General features: G+C 52.4%; 1 protein-coding gene across 3 annotated transcripts in view; it reads left to right on the top strand.

Moving 5' to 3' along the window:
- Nucleotides 1–3,677: 3,677 nt before the first annotated feature.
- The window catches only part of CSNK2A1 (casein kinase 2 alpha 1), a 28,020-nt gene continuing 15,849 nt past the window's right edge, over nucleotides 3,678–15,848 (top strand). For all 3 annotated transcript variants that reach the window (XM_066587715.1, XM_066587716.1, XM_066587714.1), the window contains exon 1: nucleotides 3,678–3,788. The gene's annotated coding sequence lies outside the window, so the exon portion shown is untranslated. The remainder of the gene's footprint in view (nucleotides 3,789–15,848) is intronic.

Raw genomic sequence — 15,848 nt, 5'->3', positions numbered from 1 at the left:
TCTAACAGATTTGGGGCTCTTTTGCAAGGAAGAATGGGCAAAGATTACCAAGTCAAGATGTGCCATTCTAACGGTGGGCAGACTTGTGATACCCGCTGCAGCTTCAGGAGGGCTGCTGGTTTTCTGTGATAAGTTGCATTTTTCAATGGAACCTTTAAATGTACCAAAGAATGTAGTGGAAATCATTCAAAAATGTCTAAGTGGGATGCAATGGGGACAAACGCTATTGAGCCATTTTGGGGAGGTTTTATTCTTATGGTATTCGTGGTTCAGTAAAAATGATGTTCTGATATTCTGCGGGTCGCTACGGTTACAGCGATACCCAAATTATAAAACAATTTTATACTGTAATACTTAAAGGGGTTGTCCCGCGGCAGCAAGTGGGTCTATACACTTCTGTATGGCCATATTAATGCACTTTGTAATGTACATTGTGCATTAATTATGAGCCATACAGAAGTTATTCACTTACCTGTTCCGTTGCTGGCGTCCTCGTCTCCATGGTGCCGTCTAATCTTCAGCGTCTAATCGCCCGATTAGCCGCGCTTGCGCAGTCCGGTCTTCTTCTTTTCTGAATGGGGCCGCTCGTGCCGGAGAGCGGCTCCTCGTAGCTCCGCCCCGTCACGTGCCGATTCCAGCCAATCAGGAGGCTGGAATCGGCAATGGACCGCACAGAAGACCTGCGGTCCACCGAGGGTGAAGATCCCGGCGGCCATCTTCACCAGGTAAGTAAGAAGTCACCGGAGCGCGGGGATTCAGGTAAGCACTATCCGGTTTTCTTTTTTAACCCCTGCATCGGGTTTGTCTCGCGCCGAACGGGGGGGCTATTGAAAAAAAAAAAAAACAGTTTCGGCGCGGGACAACCCCTTTAAAAAATACCTTTTTAAAAGAAAAAGAATTGCTTTCTGTTGCCATATTTTGACTCCCATAACTCTTTTATTTTTTCCATCGATGGCGCGGTGGGAGGGCTCGTTTTTTGCAGTGTGACCTGTAGTTTACTTATTTGTATCAATTTGGAGGATATGCAAATTTTTGTTCAAACCATGCAGGATTAATAATGTGAAAAATTAATAAATTGGACCTTTATGGATGTAGTAATACCAATTTTTCGATTTTTTTTTTCTTCTTTTTTTGATTCAACAACTGGGAAAAGTATTTTCAACTTTTATTATTTTTTTTATCTTTAGGATAATTTAAAAAATCACTATTTTACTTATTTTTACTTTATTTTTTTATTAGTCCCCACATGGACTTGAACTTGCAACCGTCTGATCACTTATACAGTATAATGCAATACTACAGTATTGCATTATGCTGTATTGTAACAGACTGCCTATTAAAGACAGGCCAGAGGCTCGTTCCTAACAGACAAATGCCTTAAAAGGCCCCTGGCTGCCATGACACCCGGATAGCACCCCCGTGATCCTATCGCAGTGGGACCATTCGGGATATTTCAATCCTGATAGATCAAGGACATTTAAATGCTGTTGCCAGAACTGACAGAGTCATTTAATAAAGGAGCCTTAGACTTTAATTAGACAGGGAATGGATTTCCAACTGCAACAGGCAACGCCACTACTGTGGAGTCATTGGTCATAGCTGTGTCCTAAAGAATCCGAGCTGTAGTGTAAAGCATGGGGGAGAAGCAGTCAGAACCTCCGATGAGACAGAAGATGGTAGAGGCTTTTAGGGACTGTAATATTAATGATCTCTCCTTTGAGATAAATTATCAGTATCTAATTAATGGAGGTCCGCTTCTTGGGATCCCCTCCGGTCAGGTGACGCAGCGGCCTCTCCTCAGGCCTGTGACATCATATTCATCACGTGGCCTAAAAGCGACTCATTGCCAATGGAGCGAGTTGGATAGAGCTACCAGACCGCGTATCTACACCATATGGTGTACACCGCTGTGCCTGGTGTGCGGCCTCACCCGGGTGCCACGGCCTCTTCCGATCGCTGATAATGGGGGTCTTGAGCGGCGGACCTCCACCCCTTAAATACTGATGACCTATCCTAAGGCGGCTTTCACACGGGTGAGAAAATCACGCAACGTTAGACGCATAAATCTCGCACGAATATTAACCCATTCTTCTGCATGGGGTCGTACACATGAGCGCAGTGGGAAAAAAATCGCGGCCTGTCCTATCTTTGGGCGTTCCCTTTTTTTTAAAGGCCCTGGAAAAAACATTGCACGGCGTGTACGCGAATGTGAGGCAAGGTTTCCCATTCAAAACAATAGGGAACACTTGCCAAAAGTGATTTTTTTTCCCCCCGCATTACGGTGCGGGGGAAAATTGCGGCCTGTCCTATCTTTGGGGTGTTCTTCGGAACGCCTGGCCCATTGCGCGGCGTGCGATGCGAGGCTTCCGGAGGATCGCTGCTTCCCTGAAGTGATGTCAGGAGTTTTTGACACAAAAACCGCCTGGCATCTGCGGAGTCATCGCACGTTCCCGAGTGCCATATCGGGGTGCGTTTAACGGCCGGTTATCGCGCCCGCCCCCCTAGGCCACTCTCACACGTGTTCAGAAAACGCGCCTCGAAATCGTGGTATTTTTACCGCACCAATACAGGCTGAGATTTAACGCCCGCGGCAGATACACTCGAACGTGCGTCTTCGCTGTGTACTGCGTGTTTTATGCGGGTGAGACGTTCGGACATAATCCGCGGTCCGCGTATGGCGGTGCTGTGATTCCGGGGACAGATATTCACGTACTGACGGGAGGGGGTGAACCGTCCTCCATGATAACACCTGGCGTGCGGTGAGTGGGACGGCGACAACTCCCGTGGCGCTATTTTTGATACCTAGACAGGTTTTCGTATCCCTAAGTAAATAGTAAGTATGCAGACATTTTCTGCCCGGGTTGTAAAGCCGTGCCCGCGGTCCTTCCCATCTTTGTCGCTGTCGACTCTTTTACATTTAGCGTTTTCCTTGTTCCAGGACGTGCGGCTTCCAGTCTATGTCAAGTGCGATTTGCTGGCGCTGTCGGTGCCCGTGCGCACATGCTGGGTGTTACAGACACAAACACTTTGCCGCCGCACTTTTCGCCATTATTAGTAAATCTCCCCTGATATCCATGCAAATCCCAGAGGAATCAATTACGCTTGCTGCAGCGAGGGACAGGATTACGTGCCGCGCGGCCCCAGGACGCAACCCCAGCACATGGGTCACTTCACTTTTACTATAAGAACCCTGTTGAGTGACCCCATCCTTAACCCCTCCGTCCCTGACTCCAGCCCCACCCCCACACACCCCTTTATCCGACACCCGGCGCCATCTCCCCAGATTTACATTCATTGTGACGATTTTTATTCGATCATTTCGTCAGATTCGACAGAAAAAAATTATCAATTTCGAGCCGAACTACAATTCCCACAATTCCCCGACTACCGCTCAGACGCCGTGCGCATGCGCCAATCCGCCTACAAACGTCTCCCAGCGCCATCTTGTGACTGGCGCGATATTTTTTTGCTTAGTCAGGTGAGGTAAACAGAGCAATGATTACTGTTCTAACGCTCCCCGTTTCCCGTCACCCGCTCGTCCTCTCTCCCCGAGCTTCTTGCCGCCCCCTTACTCCGTTCTACTGCCAGTTTCCAGTCAGCAGACAGTGGTTGACTTTCCACTCACAAGATGGCCGCCGGAATTACCCGCCCTTCTATGCCGCCATCAGAGTGTATTTCCGCTTCCGGTCAGCCTCGCTGTGGTCCCTGCGGCTGGCGGCCGTGTGTCTCCGCCATATTGTCTGTGTGATCCCGGCGGGAGCGGCGGCCGCGGGGAGCGGGAACAGCAGGTGCGGAGCGGCAGCAGGGCCGGGGCTGCGGGGAGGGAGTGGGCGGACGGGCGATCATTAGAGAGGAGCCCGCCGCGGGGCGGAGCCTGGTGCTACCTGGACGCCCGCCATCCCGGGTGTGAAGAGAAGGCGGAGGGGGGGCGGGGTGTCCTTTCCGGGGAGCTCCAGGGTAACGTGAGGTGGCCCGGCCCGCCGTAATGGCGTCTGCCGAGGCCTTAGCTGAGGAGGGGGATCACTGGTGGGGGAGGGGTGGGTTTTGGGGTGACTGCGGGTGTGGGGATGGGGGCCCGAGGGACTGTGTGATATAATGTGCCAGAGTGTAATACGGTTGTTATCGCGCGGGCCGGTACTCCGCCGGGGGATACGATTCGTTACAAGTTTTCGGGGTGAAATGTGGCAAAAAACATCAATTAATGTTGTAAAAACTGTAACTTTTCTTACTTTTGTACCGTAACGTTCGCCCGCTCGGTCACATGACGTCACCGCCGGCGCTGTCCGGGAAACCGCTGCGGAGGATGTAAATATGAGGCGTCTGCACGCCGGCTGGTGACTAGAGCGCCGCGCCAATGATGTACAGCACGGTCAGCGGCCGCACGGACTCGCCAGAAGGTGGCGCCGCGAGGAGTCGCAGGGTTCTGCTTCCAATCCGTCGCTCTGGTTGCGCCCTCGTGCGGTCTTTACCGCCGCCCGTAATGTACAGGCGTGTTCGTGTCTGCCGCAGAACCAGCAGCAAAGAAAGTGGCGCCGCGCTGTTCGGGTATTGTTGGTGCACGTGGCATTAGCCGGGCGCCCGCTGGTCGTCGCGGTTCGCTCAGGTTTATGCGCTGGGAATTTGTTTTCCTGTTTTGTGATCCGAGCGGGAAAGTGGGGCCGCGAGCGAAGCCTCCAGCGCCGCAGTGACTGCGCCATTCTGGGCACGGAATCGAAGGGTAAAGGGCGCTGTGGGTGAGGGAGGCGAGGCCGTTGGTCATGTGACTTTACTATGGATGTAGCGTCCTAGCCAATGTGGCGGGGGGTTGGCACCAAGTGCGGTTGCGTTCACGAGTGCGCTGTTTTTGGACGTAGAAGCATCATACGTGGCTCCGAAGCAGAAGGCCTTAAACCGTGTCTCACGCATGCGGATCGCAGGTCCTGCGGCGCGGTTTTCGCGCTCCCATAGAAAATAATGGGCGGTTCTTGAAGAAGAATCGTACAAATATTGCAGATGAGCCAATCTTGTGTCCCCCCCCCCCCCCCCCCCCCCCCCGGATCCAAAAAGCGGCCGATCGGTCTGAGTCGTGGTCCGTGTCAATGAAGCGCTTAAACGACCAACTCCTCCCGCAGCGGCGCGTCCATCAAGGAATCGGACAGAGCTGGCGTGAGAAGCTCTGCCGTGCGAACACAAGCTCCGCCCTCCGGCGGCTCCCATTTTTTTCCACGCTGTAACACGCTAGTGAGTTTGTATTGTTTCCCGCAAGGCCCTGAGCGCGCGCAATTCTGATATGATTTGTGGGTGGGACGCGCTCATCCGCGTCAATGGAGATAGAAAATCGGACAACATCCGGGCGCCGGGCGCAAATTATAAGAAACGAATGCAAAATAAAACCGGGTTTGTTTCAGTTTTATTTGCGGACGTGAAAAGCTGATGGCGCACAGAAGAGAAAAAGCGCAGGCTGACTATGGGGGCGCCAGAGAGCGCTGTGTTTGGGGGACATAATGTAGACTTGGGGGCGTGCGGTGCACTGCCATGTGTTGCTGCGATCACCCCGTCTGCCCGCATATCTCGCGCCCGCTGCTCTGCCTCGGCGCCCATAGACAACAATGGGGCTGTAAACCGTAAAATAGAGGTTTTATAACAGCTGTGACTTTTGTTTCTCGGCGTGTTACACGCGTGTGAGAGGATCGCTGTCCTTGCAGTGACTCCTTCGCCACATATATTGCGCGTGTAATACACGTGGCGTTACGTCTCCGAGCGCGCGGCCTAAGTTGCTGTTTTGTTTTTGATGTGTGAGTGCCATTTTTCATGTGTCAGAAATGCAAGGTGATCAAATTGAAGTCATGGAGGCATGAAGTATACGGGGACACGCGTGTGCCACGGGAGCGCAGTGCGTTATGTTTTCACGCACCTGTTGACTTTGGCGCATGAGAACCTCCATTATAGGCGTGCGGCGCCTTCTGACCGCTGGTCCCTGGAAATACAGATCGCCTTTGTGGATAACTGCATTCACACTAGCGGGTCTCGATCCAGTCAGACGCCTGGTGGTCCGGTTACCGGCAGAATCGTGCTGTAGCGCCCCCAGGCTGCGGCCTTGCCTTGTAGCACCGCCGTCCCTTGCGGTCACCTGACCGCCGCAGCATCACAGTGCTGAACTCAGCGCGGCACCCAATGTGAGCACTGATGCCAGCAGAACAGAAGGGGGCGCTGTATCCCCGCAGTGCAGGAGTGTTATGTACCTAGTTAGCACTAGGGGCCGTGTTGACCAGGACTGGGCGCCCCCTTTAGATTTGTCCTGAGTAGCCATAAGTGGCAGCATGGGGATTTAACCCTTCTAAACCCGGAGGCTTCACACGGCCGAATTCACTCTGGGATTTTTCACGTGAATTCCGACTTTAAAAACAGCGTCACGATCCGTGGCCGCCTGCCGTGGTTTATGGCGCAGATCTCAGATTTAGTCCGGTCAGCGGGTAAAACCTGCGTGTGGATCCCGGAAACTGACCAGACGTCGCTTCCTGACGAGAAAAACGCTCATTTTCATGGCGGAATTTTGCCATTTGGAAGGGAAAATCTCACGTGTGGATCCGCGCCAAAGCTGTGGATTTTGAGGCAGTTTGTCGCTTGGACATATTTTCACCTCCTGTCCGTCTCATTCAATCATTTCAGACACTGGAACCGAAATTTTCAGCAAACTGAAAAAGTACCAAAATGGCGCAATCGGTCATCCGTTCACCAAAACCAATTATTCTGGTAAAATCTGCGCACGGATTATCAATGGAAGCGCAAATTAATAATTTTGGCTCCGTGATAAATTATATTCTGCCGGCTGAAAGGGAATGTTTCGCCAATTTTTTTTATGATTAACACTGGAAAAGTTTCCGCTTTCTAATATTTTTATTTTCAGATTTTCTACTTGTTTTTTATCTTATTGGCCCGGAGTGGTGACCCGTAGACCGTCGCCTTTTCTTGTAATTCTACCAGTAATAATGAGATGAATACATTTTCTCTATAGAATAGGAAGTGTCAGACAATAAGTGTGCAGTGAGGGGAGGAGGTGAGCTGTGACATCGCCTCTTGTGAATGATCCTGTGTTTGTATACAGGTGTCGCCTCTCAGTGTAATCCTGCTTGCCAGCTGGGAAGTTCTCTCCAGGACATTGGACTGCTCGGCCTAGTGGCTGGTGTGAGAACTGCGGGATTCTAGGATTTTTTTCTTCATGAGTGGCGCTCCGCAGCGATCGCCGGATGACTGCAGGACGACTTGTGCAAACGATACATTCGTACGGAGTCCGAAGGGGAGACCGCCAAGAGCATTTGCAAGAAAATACACGTACGCAATAGGCTTCATCTTTCTCAAACAGCAAATCTGGGAACTGCGATGCCTCCTTATGGTCTCTGGAGGCTGACGTGTTACGCAGGAGGCGGTCTGCTTCCCCTTTAGTACAGCTGGACACCAGAGGGCGCTCTTGTTGGGTGTAGGCCTCTGCAAGTTCAGCAACCGTCGGACAAACTATCATTCATCCGACGGCTCTTTCCACCGGCTCTCCGCCGCACAACTAGGGGGCCTTTTACACAGGCCGATCCTCGTTTGGTTCTTATATCTGCCCAAATGAATTATCATTGGGTCAGTCGTTGGCGGCATTTACACTGATTATAATCTATGGGGTCTAGTCGGACTGGAACCACCATATAATAAAGATGGCCGCCATTCATATGGGCAGTGCGGTGTGATAGAAACGTAGACCCGACATGAGGCGACACCCCAACAATACTGCTCCGCAGATGTAGCGCCGTGTAGTCGTCATGGCCCGGCGGACAGAATAGGCAGATAAGCCGCCAAATGACGTTTTGGTGTGTTAACCAGATGTAGCGCACTGAGCCGCCTGCTACATCTATCCGTACAGCGCCAGAGTCTGGGGGGTTCATATGGGAAGACTGTCGTCCCAAGAGCTTTCACAGGAGCGATGGTGGAGCGACCGCCTGTGTACATGGAGAGACGACCGCCTGTGTACATGGAGAGAAGCTGCTCACTAGCAGTTCCATTGAGCTGAAGCAAAGTGACCTGCGACTAATGGGTGATTCCTCGCTCAGCGCCGGCGGGTCCCCTGTTCACACGGGACGACTAATGGGTGATTCCTCGCTCAGCGCCGGCGGTCCCCTGTTCACACGGGACGACTAATGGGTGATTCCTCGCTCAGCGCCGGCGGGTCCCCTGTTCACACGGGACAACTATCGCTTCCAATTGCTCAAATTTTTTAGCTGCTACTCAGCCCCTAAGAAGTTACCTCCGTGTGATGGATCATCGGCGCTTGTGTTATGCCTTAATCTGATTGTAAACCCTGACATGTCTTCATCCTTCGTTTGGTGGTTTTCACAGATTATAAGATTCATTTACCGTATATACCCGAGTATAAGCCTACCTAGACTAGGTACAAAAATCAAACAATACTCCCCTCCCAGCCGGCGTCTGTGCCCCCAGCGATGGTCTCCCCGGCGGTGCGGCAAGCTGCTCTGTAATCCTCCCCGCTGTCAGCTCTCTGCTAAACAGGGCTTTGAATTTCCCTGCCGTGAGCAAGTAAGCGCTGTGATTGGATCGAGCACCAGCCAATCACAGCCATCGCTCGATGAACCAATCACAGCCATTGAGTGATGTCATTCACTGCCAGTGAATGATTGAACGCCGGCTTCTGTTAGCACCATTTCTATTTAATTTTTTTTCTCCCCAGACCGTCCCTTTAATGGGATCCTGTCACCTTCCCTAACACCATCATAACTTAGTTTGTTGTAGGGGGTGGCAGGTTCCCTTTAAAGCTTTTGTGTGAAGATATACACCTTCTCCCAGAATATGGGTCCTGGGGTGAGCAGCTCATCTGTCCAGGTCCTGCCTGCTGCGCCACCCAGTGATCAGATGCGGTAAGCCATGGCCAGCCCCATGTTACCCTGCAGGCAGTTGCAGTATTATGTGAATGGCTGACCCTGTAATACCAGGGTGACAGGAGGTCCGCAGGAAGGGGGCAGCATCTTAGAGTGGTTCTCCATTCTGAGTCATAGAGGGGTCCCCACTCTGATGTTTTATATGCCCTAGCAGGTTGGCATATGAGTGGTGGTGGCGCTCCTGGTGCAAGCCCTTTTAAGGTGTCAATACACTTCAGAGAAAAGTTGGTCCTGTGTATTGGGGTATCCCGATTTTCCCCCCTCCCCCCAACAGCAGGTGACTCCTCAGTTCCTACATGAGCTTAATGGCTACCAGGAGACTCTGTTGGGTTATATTCTCCCCAATTAAAAAAAACACATTGCGCTTGACTTGCTCCTCCCCTTTCTGTCTGGACTGTTATGATATGCAAATGACACTGTAGAATGCTTCTGTATCGCCACCTATTGGTCAGCGGCCGACCTTCCAAAGGATCACTTATACAAGCGTATTATCAGTCTGTATTACATAAGTGCATAAACCCCATTTACTAACATTGGGGCATTCAAATGTGCGTTTTTCATGCATGTTGGAAAAAAATATCAGCATGTGCCGTTTTGGTGAGTATGACACGTGTGGTGCGCTCATTCTAGTCTATGGGTGTATATATCTAGTATATATGTAGCTAATATGTGCGCACAAAGGATAGGAGTGATATACAGCAAACGCACAGAGCCGCACGCTGTAAAATGCTGTGTATGTTGATCATGAAGGCCCGTGTGAGTGACCCCTCGCGGACTGGGAATACAATGGGAAACCGGTAGCCCTCCAGACCCAAAACATGGGCCTCTCACCCCGCCAGACCCCTATTGTACACGGACGGAGGGCGAAAACACCCAAACCGTCTGTCAGTTATCTTCTGGAGAAGACTCTGCTTTGGCTTATATTCCTGGTCATGTTAAAAGGTCTGACATTGACTAACAGGGAAAGGGCTTTCCAATAGGTGGCGCTGCAGAGGCGTTGTACCACCTCATTTGCATCCCAGATTTCCCAGAGAAGCACCGGCGGGGCCTAAAAGTCTCCTTATGCTTGGTTCTCTCCACAAGGAGAAACTGAACGACTGGATTACAGAAATAGTTGTAAATGTGGTTCTGCACATAGAGGCGAACATTCATGGTTATACACCACACAATGTACGGGGGAAACGGCTCATCACTGCGCAAATAACGGAGGGCGGCTTGTTTGGGAGGAAGAATGAGTGCACCCCTTATGGGTGAACAGGGACACGGGCTTCTTGGCCGAAAATACTGAGCATTATTGAAGCCAGTGACTTCCATGGCAGGCGGGGTGGCTGTTCCCCCGGCAGGCGGCGGGGTGGCTGTTCCCCCGGCAGGCGGCGGGGTGGCTGTTCCCCCGGCAGGCGGCGGGGTGGCTGTTCCCCCGGCAGGCGGCGGGGTGGCTGTTCCCCCGGCAGGCGGCGGGGTGGCTGTTCCCCCGGCAGGCGGCGGGGTGGCTGTTCCCCCGGCAGGCGGCGGGGTGGCTGGTCCCCCGGCAGGCGGCGGGGTGGCTGGTCCCCCGGCAGGCGGCGGGGTGGCTGGTCCCCCGGCAGGCGGCGGGGTGGCTGGTCCCCCGGCAGGCGGCGGGGTGGCTGGTCCCCCGGCGGGTATAAAGTTACTTTGAAAAAGATTTGATGCGTTCCGCTTGTTGGATGCCATAAACACGCTGAAAGTGGAACATGCGCTATTTTTAGTGTTGTATGCGCTAAGATGCGAACACGTTAATGTTAGTCACGGACGGCGCCGATCCCGTGACTGCTCTACTTTAATTCCTGCCTGAAGGAGATTTGTGTTTCTCCATCTGAAGATTAATTGCCGTATAATTACAAGATTCCCAACTTTGTCGTATACTCTATCGATTCCCCTCACATCTGTAAGGCCCTGCTCTCATTGGCCGGCACTGGTCATGTGGACAGCGGGTGGTCAGAGCAGGCGTAGGGTCTTAATGTACAGTTTGCAACAGGTGGCCAGAAGCAGAGCGGCCATCTTTTTTTTTTTTTCTTGGGCCGAGAGGGTCTCTAAGGCCACCTTCACACCGTGCTTCTCCACAGCGGTCGCGGCGGCACGTAGATGGTGCAGATTTGGTCGTGCTTTTAATTGGAAAGCTGCAGCTTTAACCCTTGTGTCTCCGGATTGAGGTCCGCAGTACGGAGAGATGGCGCCCTCTTCTGATTTGTTGCCGTACTCTTCGGCCCGTGAAGAGCCCAGAGATCCCACATGGCTTGTAGTGTAAATGCCAAGTCCCCTGCGGAAACATCAGCTAGTGCGAAGACGGCCGTACCCGCTGTAGAGCGTCAGCTCTTGTGTATTACAACAAGCCCAGTGGGGCAAGCTTTCTAGCTTTGGATAGAAATAATGGGGGTTGGCAAAACATTTGTGCCACTTTTGCTGCGTGCTTTTTTTAAACAAGAAAATTATGACTATTGCGCTGTGCTTATGGGTTTCCCAAAAAGTGGGAGGAGCTTAGTGGGTGGGCGTGGTCTTCCATGTTCTGAAAGATTTAGTATGGATTCCAATGCAGATCTAGGTCCGCTCAGTCGTGTAAACCTGCATGTCTGTTGCATGAATTGCAATAAGCGTGTCACACAGCGGATCAGCGGGGGTCCTCAGATGCTGCCCCCACAATCTGATATCGATTACTCATCCTGAGGATAGGTATTCAAGCTTAGTCCTGGAAAAGTAGTGCGTACAGCCGGGAACTTACCTGCTGCTTTACTGAAGCCTAAGCTCTATAGCCGACTGCTAGGACATGTGACCTGACAGCCCCAATCCCGCTGCGCCCGCCAGTCACTTTATGCTAGTAGGACATGTGACCTGACAACCCCAATCCCGCTGCGCTCGCCAGTCACTTTATGCTAGTAGGACATGTGACCTGACAACCCCAATCCCGCTGCGCCCGCCAGTCACTTTATGCTAGTAGGACATGTGACCTGACAACCCCAATCCCGCTGCGCTCGCCAGTCACTTTATGCTAGTAGGACATGTGACCTGACAGCCCCAATCCCGCTGCGCCCGCCAGTCACTTTATGCTAGTAGGACATGTGACCTGACAGCCCCAATCCCGCTGCGCTCGCCAGTCACTTTATGCTAGTAGGCCATGTGGCCTGACAACCCCAATCCCGCTGCGCCCGCCAGTCACTTTATGCTAGTAGGACATGTGACCTGACAACCCCAATCCCGCTGTGCCCGCCAGTCACTTTATGCTAGTAGGACATGTGACCTGACAGCCCCAATCCCGCTGCGCTCGCCAGTCACTTTATGCTAGTAGGACATGTGGCCTGACAACCCCAATCCCGCTGCGCCCGCCTGTCACTTTATGCCAGTAGGACATGTGACCTGACAGCCCCAATCCCATTGCGCCCACCAGTCACTTTATGCTAGTAGGACATGTGACCTGACAACCCCAATCCCGCTGCACCCGGCAGTCACTTTATGCTAGTAGGACATGTGACCTGACAACCCCAATCCCGCTGCGCTCGCCAGTCACTTTATGCTAGTAGGACATGTGACCTGACAACCCCAATCCCGCTGCGCCCGCCAGTCACTTTATGCTAGTAGGACATGTGACCTGACGACCCCAATCCCGCTGCGCCCGCCAGTCACTTTATGCTAGTAGGACATGTGACCTGACAGCCCCAATCCCACTGCGCCCGCCAGTCACTTTATGCTAGTAGGACATGTGACCTGACAGCCCCAATCCCACTGCGCCCACCAGTCACTTTATGCTAGTAGGACATGTGACCTGACGACCCCAATCCCGCTGCGCCCGCCAGTCACTTTATGCTAGTAGGACATGTGACCTGACAGCCCCAATCCCGCTGCGCTCGCCAGTCACTTTATGCTAGTAGGACATGTGACCTGACGACCCCAATCCCGCTGCGCCCGCCAGTCACTTTATGCTAGTAGGACATGTGACCTGACGACCCCAATCCCGCTGCGCCCGCCAGTCACTTTATGCTAGTAGGACATGTGACCTGACAGCCCCAATCCCGCTGCGCCCGCCAGTCACTTTATGCTAGTAGGACATGTGACCTGACGACCCCAATCCCGCTGCGCCCACCAGTCACTTTATGCTAGTAGGACATGTGACCTGACAGCCCCAATCCCGCTGCGCCCACCAGTCACTTTATGCTAGTAGGACATGTGACCTGACAGCCCCAATCCCGCTGCGCCCGCCAGTCACTTTATGCTAGTAGGACATGTGACCTGACGACCCCAATCCCGCTGCGCCCGCCAGTCACTTTATGCTAGTAGGACATGTGACCTGACAGCCCCAATCCCGCTGCTCCCGCCAGTCACTTTATGCTAGTAGGACATGTGGCCTGACAGCCCCAATCCCGCTGCGCCCGCCAGTCACTTTATGCTAGTAGGACATGTGGCCTGACAGCCCCAATCCCGCTGCGCCCGCCAGTCACTTTATGCTAGTAGGACATGTGGCCTGACAACCCCAATCCCGCTGCGCCCGCCAGTCACTTTATGCTAGTAGGACATGTGGCCTGACAACCCCAATCCCGCTGCGCCCGCCAGTCACTTTATGCCAGTAGGACATGTGACCTGACAGCCCCAATCCCGCTGCGCCCGCCAGTCACTTTATGCCAGTAGGACATGTGACCTGACAGCCCCAATCCCGCTGCGCCCGCCAGTCACTTTATGCTAGTAGGACATGTGACCTGACAGCCCCAATCCCGCTGCGCCCACCAGTCACTTTGTTAGTTGAAGACGCACATTGAGGCGCTCATACGTGTGCACGGAGACACTGACCTCCGGTCCACACAGCAGACATCGGCTTATGTCCTACCGGCTATCGGGGACAGGTCTGATGCATCAGTAAAGCCCAAATCGCCCCCAAACAAGCTGCTGCAGCCAATGATGGCACTCGGCGACAACTGAATGCTGTCAGTGGCAGCAGCGGGTTCACGGGACGTCGCCGGCTGCAGCCTGGAAACGGCACGGGGGGATCTAGAGCCGCTAGCATTTTACACCACGAGAAGTTTGTTTAGATGCCCTTAACTTGACTATCCCTTTAAAGGGGTTGTCTAAGTTATGTAAACTATTGATGCTCGGTTCTTAGGATTGATCAGTAGATTGGTGAATCCATCATGCTGACTGGAGTTCTCTAGGGTGATGCACTCATGCACAGAGCTGATGTCTACTGCTGGCAGACAGCACCGTTCTCATTGCAGTGATCATGCTTGGTATTGCAGACAGTTTCCATTAAAATGGATAGGATCTATATCGTCCAGTAGGCTCGTTAGTAAATGGGGTCCGTTCAGTTCCATCATAAGATGCATGTGTTTTAGCCCATTATACAACAGGAAAATAGAACGACTGTTTCTGAACGAAGCCTTGGGGCATATTCGCACTAACATTTTTTTTTTTTACTGTGGGTAAAGTGTATCTGCAAAGATCAACACAGACCGTTTAGCCGCAGATCGCTCGCACATATTTGTGTGCTTAGGAACCAATGAGCATGGGGGGGGGGGGGGGGGGGGGGAGTGGTTTTCAGGCTTGGTTTTCAATTTCCAATCATTTTTTTAAAGGCTTGCGTTAAGGGTCTGCTTTGAAGGAATGCTGCCATCCAATAGGTGGCGCTGCAGAGGTATTGTTCCGTCCTCCTTATTTGCATGAGTTTTGCAGTAAAGCGACAACGTCTTCGGGGGGCCGGATTGTCTTGAGTGTATATTACGGTTACATTCTGCGTCCGGGGTCGGCGCGCCGTCTCTAATAGCGTTGGGGGAAAAATCTGCACCTAACTGCTCTGTACCTGAAGATGGACGGCATGTAGAGCTCCGCCAGGTGTTACCAGAATTGGTGTCAGTAGGTTGCCGGATGCTGTGGGTGTGTCCACAGGAAGTCGGGGGCGTGGCTTAGATGACAGATTTTACGGCACACGCCCGTGCATTAATTACACGGGCTGCGGCTCTCACCTGGTAAGGCGGCTCCGTTGAGCACTGAATTTGAGTCTTTCCTTTTTCATTGCTGTTCTTCACATGTTGGCGCCTCCTATAGTAGCCGGAGATTGGCCAGCATTAACCCCTTCACTCCTGAGCCGTATTGACAGAAGTTGCAAAGTTCAGACAACCCCTTTAATGTACTGAAAAATAACAATATGCGTGAGATGAAATGGGGAAAAGCACAACAACGCCATTGAAGGGTTGTCTGCATTTCTGGTGTGGCACGCATTGTGCGGATCAGTACAGTTACGGCGCGTTTGGCTGTGCTCACATGAGGCGCGATAACCCGGATCAGTATCGCACTGGTAAACCTGCGCTTATCGATGCGGTGTGTGTTGTGCTTGAAAATACGCAGAGATTTTTAATTTTTTTTCCCTCTTCTCGGTCCCACATGTGACCCTTCTATTTCACAGCTGAGCTGCAAGAGAAGAATCGCCCAAATACACTGATAGTGACTAATTTCCATGCAAGCTTTGTGCAAGAACAGCCATGTAAGTATGGCCGACAGTATAGAAAAGGAGAACCGGGCAGCGGTCACTAAAAATCTTCTTCTGGTTCTTCTCCTTTTCTATACTGACTCCCAACGGTGGACCCGGGGAGTCGGGACCCTAAATGGGCTATTGCATAGTACCTTGCACCAGTGGTGCGACTTAACCCTTGGAGTGCGGCTGTGACTTTTTTTCTTTCTATGTAAGTATGGCCGACGGGTGAGGAAATCACGTGACGTTTGTGAATTGCGAGACGCACGGAGCTCACACTAATATGGACCCCATTCTTCTTGATGGGTTTATACACGAGCGATTTATTCCCACAGCGCTGCATGTTCTATCGTCCTGCGTGATCTCACATCGCCGCGCCCATTGTACTCAACGAGCCCGGCGGCGGCAGCGCACCGTGTGCTAGCTGCATGCCATGTTAGGTCTCCCATTAACAGCAGTGAGAGCCA

The sequence above is a fragment of the Eleutherodactylus coqui genome, chromosome 13 (assembly GCF_035609145.1).
Source record: "Eleutherodactylus coqui strain aEleCoq1 chromosome 13, aEleCoq1.hap1, whole genome shotgun sequence".
In the NCBI taxonomy this organism is placed as follows: domain Eukaryota; kingdom Metazoa; phylum Chordata; class Amphibia; order Anura; family Eleutherodactylidae; genus Eleutherodactylus; species Eleutherodactylus coqui.
The sequence above is the reverse complement of the archived record's forward strand: the minus strand, read 5'-3'. Positions and strand labels throughout refer to the sequence as shown.